At 35.9% G+C, this 4,593-nt stretch overlaps 1 pseudogene; it reads right to left on the bottom strand.

Annotated features, from left to right (window-relative positions):
- Positions 1-2,892: 2,892 nt before the first annotated feature.
- On the bottom strand, positions 2,893-3,009 carry LOC145258411 (5S ribosomal RNA; annotated as a pseudogene).
- Between the last annotated feature and the right edge of the window lie 1,584 nt (positions 3,010-4,593).

The following is a 4,593-nucleotide window of genomic DNA, read 5'->3' as shown; positions in this document are numbered from 1 at the left end:
AGGAGAGATAAGAATGAGAGAGAGAGAGAGAGAGAGAGAGAGAGAGAGTTAAAAAGAAAGGGAAGGTAGAGAGGAAAGGAATAATAGAGGAAGAAAAGAAAGGAAGAAATAGATATAGTAAAAAGAATTAAATAAAAATAGAAAAAGAAAATAAGGCGAGAAAAAAAGGAAAATAAAACATGTAATTAAAAAAGAAATAGAGTATTTAGCAGGTTGTAATAAACAAGAAAAAATAGAGAGAGAAATAAAGAAAAAGGTAAAAGAAAAAATATGAGGGTTAGGGTTAGGGTTAGGGTTAGGGTTATGGTTAAATATGAGGGGAGGTGTTAGGGTTAGGGTTAGGGTTAAATATGAGGGGAGGTGTTACAAAGAGCAAGAAATAAATTTTACGAAAAAAAAATACAGAAAAAGCAAAATATTTATTGCTTTTCTTTTATAAAAGAAAAATTTCTTTAAAATCCCAGTTGGCAATCTTTACCGATCCAAGCGATTTCTGGTTTTAAAAATCGTCGGAAGTAAACGGTGTTGCTTCATCTGACGAAAGTGTAGGTCAGCACATTAGACTATTCGAAAACTGATTATTTTCTATCGTGTATTTAGAGAAATCTTTGAAAATACATATGTTTACTTACATAATTTTGGCATCTTTAATCGTAATTGTTGTCGTTCCAAGGTTATACAACGTAACATTTAGTCAATATACCTCGAGTCAACCTTAGTAGTCGTCAGGAAAGATACAGGTTGTTTTAATTTAATTGCGCTTAAATTTGCGCAAAAAAAAGAATGATAAGTGCGGACTTTCTTTTTGATGGCACTATATATATATATATATATATATATATATATATATATATTGTTTTTTGTACAAAATTTTTATAGCTATTAAAAAAGGAACAACTGAGTTATTTCGTATCCATGGTAAAAAAGGGGACGGGTGGGGGTTATAGCAGAACCATACGTATGACTAAAAATGTCCTTTGGTTCGTAGGTTCCATTCCTGATTTTGCTGGGTATATGTTGGACGCAACTATCTAACCTAAAGCTCGTTGGCACTGCAACTACATTTAAATTGATAACGTACATTATTCACATGATGGATAAAACGTCTTTTCGGGAGGATGGCAATAACGGTTTTGTTGAAAACAACACGTACATTATAGACAAAATGGCAATGTTCAACAGCTGAGCTAATCTGTTTGACGAATTTTTCACTTATTGTCCCTAACCAAGGTAAACAAATGTAAATTGGAATTTAACAACCATCTTAGTTTCTATTTGAGAAAAATTGTTAATTTTCCTTTTTATGACGGAATTAATCACATCAAGAGGGTACCCTTATTGGGCAACGTATTGATGATCGTTTTTAGTCTTTCATGATATTTAGATTGTGAACAAATCATGAGGACAGGATGTATTAAGGTCCAAGTTAAAATATATTTTCATTTGTTAAGGCAAAATAAATCCCAACATGTATACAGCCCTATAAACGTTGGTTTACGGTAAATTGATCTAAGATAACTTGATGGAGTTTTTGTTATCATCCAGGAAGGCTAAAGTAGAATTACTTTCTCCCTCATAAGTATACTTTAACACGGGATGCATTCTGTTGAGTAAAGTGAAGAATTTGTTTGCCTCTGTTTGATTATTGAATAGGCAAAATGTATCACTTACATATCAAAAGTAGACTAGCGATTTTATGGGTCCGGATAACAATTGTTTTTCATAGAAACCCACAAATATATTCGACATTACTGGTCCAAAGACTGAGCCCATTGACACGCCATCTATTTGCCGATACATTATATCGCTGAAACTGAATTCAACCGATGTTGTGGCAAATTTCAGTAGCTCAATGAATATATTTTCAGGAATGAAAGGAGGTGATATCTGACTATGATAAAAAAAATCAATGCAGATATCTATTGTCTCCAAAATAGGGACACAATTGAATAAGTTGATAATATCATAAGAGTTAAATTTGAATTTATTGGTAAATTTACAATTTTGAATAAAATTAACAAACTTCAATGAATCTGCAGTTCATATGATAATTCACTACTAGCTGTAAAATGTTAAAGATCAATTTCGCAACCTTGTGTTGTGCAGACCTTACTATGGAAAGAATAGGCCTTGAAAAGGATAACCATTTATGGGTTTAAGGTAAGCCATATATCCTGAGGCGGATAGAGCCTGGGGGTCTGCTCCCCCATCATATGAATAATGTAATTTATCAATTTAAATGTAGTTGCAGTGCCAAATACGTTGGCAGAACAGCCCTTAGGTTAGATGGTCGCGTCCAACAACATGTAGCCAATAAAATCAAAAATGGAATCTACCGACCAACGGACATTTTGAGTAGTACTTATTGTTCTGCTATAACGGACCATTTGCTTAAAGACACGCGATGTGCAATGAATTTCAGCAGTGACACATTTTCTATTCTAAGTCACGTTTATTCGTTATTTCATCTGAAGGTCTTAAAGACTATTCACGTCCGTTTAAAGAGACCTTCTCTCTTTAAGCAAAGGGATTATCTTTTGAGTCTGGACGTGATTAGTGTCTAAGGCGTTTCCTCTCCATTATATAAAAATCATGACAATAGATTTATTTTAGTCGTTCCCTCCTTTTTTTTCTTTCCGATAGTTTGATTTTATTTTAGTCGTTAAATTCGTTTCCCTATAAAAAAAATAAAAATAAAAACTCGATTCGGCTTTTAAAAGTGAGGGTCAAACCTGAATCCATATATAGCGAGGTTGAATATATATAGCAGGTTTGCTTGCGTGTGAAATTTTTGTAATCTCCAACCACACCTCTCCTGAGACGACATTGTTAAATACCAGTGGCAAGTAAAGTACAGGACGAATGAAAACAAATGCCGAAATAAGCGGAGAGCACATACAGCGCCTAGAATTCCAAAATAGTCACCCATCTGGTACTAATCAGGCTCAACGTTGTTTAACTTCGGCGATCTGACGAGAACCGGTGTGTCAACGCGATTATGCTATATATATATATATATATATATATATATATATATATATATATATTCGACCTTCATAGGCATTCACCATATATATATATATATGCACACACACACACACACACACACACATATATATATATATATATGTTGAATACTTATAGCGATTGAATATATATCTCTCTCCTCCTATATATATATATATATGTATATATAAAGAGAGAGAGAGAGAGAAAGGGGTAGAAGGAGGCCGAATACCAGTCTATGAAGTAAAAGTTGACTTATAACTGCGTTCGAATTCCTCGACTGTCACTAATTATTATTTCCTTCACTGAAGAGAACATAAAGTCTGAAACACATGTGTATGTAGTTTTAAAAATTGTTATAAATATTTATTTCCTAAAATATTATTTGTGTTCATATATATATATGTGTGTGTGTGTGTGTGTGTGTGTGTGCATATGTATATATATATATTGCTGGAACCATATAACGGCGTTGCCCGCTGGAATTATGACAAGTAGCCACAAGGTATCCCTTAAAGACCGTCTCTGAAAACTAATAAAATTACAGTTATCAGCCATTGAGAATAGCGGGAACTGGTAGCCATGGCCCAAAAGAAATAATCTGATTTCCAATGTCGGGCATTTTCCGTCAGTGACAGCTAACGCAACCTACTGGCTGTCGTTGATGGTTACTGGCGATTATTGTTGGTTTGGGGCGATTACTCGCTGATACTCGCAAACACTGGTGAGTACTGACTACCTTTTTAACTGGCGATTACTGGTAGCTATGATCAGTGTTGGCCTCCATTGGACTGAACTGAACTGAAGTCGTCTGTTTTGAACTTTCGAGCATTGTTGGGCACTGACATCCACCTGGATACCTTTGGCGGGCACTGTCAGCCATCACCAGTGTTGACCTCAATTGGTCTGCTTCGAGATGAATTGTATTGAATTGCACCGGTTGTCATTGACGTTTTTAGGCTGTTACTTGGGTTTCGTAATTGTCGGTTACTATCGATCATGACCAGTTTCGATCCCCATTAGACTGCTTTAATGAAATGATCCGTCGTCAACATTCGTGTACTGTCATCCATTGTATAGTACTGTAATCCTGTGGTGCATACTGTTGGTCACTGACGGTTATGACGATGATTGACAGTGATTTTTAGATGGTTCATGTCACTTCTTGACGTGGGCAGACACTGGCGGGAACTGGCATGCAAATCGCCTCTCTTCAATTGTTGGGTACTTACATCGAGTTCTGGGCATCGGAATCTATGATGTTAACTACTCTTTTACGCCAGTCACTCTTCTCAGGGCACTGGTGAGCACTGGTCGACACTGCCACTGACTGGCGAGTAGTAACGTGCCCTCAGGGCACTGGTGTGTACTGACAGTTACTGGCAAGCACTGACTTCATTAGCAACTATCGTTTAGCGGCCGAAATCGTCGCTTAGAGATGATTATGACCAATGTCGAGTTTTGTTCTAAGTCTGAGCAAAGCAAAGAGCACCGTATAGTAATTTGTACGCAATTCTGCATTGCTGCGTTGGTGTGTATATGTTTTTGTACTCATGCAGAATATGGACCGTGATATTTTTAAGCTAT

This window comes from Euprymna scolopes, chromosome 33, assembly GCF_053919585.1.
Source record: "Euprymna scolopes isolate OS-2025 chromosome 33, ASM5391958v1, whole genome shotgun sequence".
Taxonomy (NCBI): domain Eukaryota; kingdom Metazoa; phylum Mollusca; class Cephalopoda; order Sepiida; family Sepiolidae; genus Euprymna; species Euprymna scolopes.
This window is presented reverse-complemented; position numbering and strand designations above follow the sequence as displayed.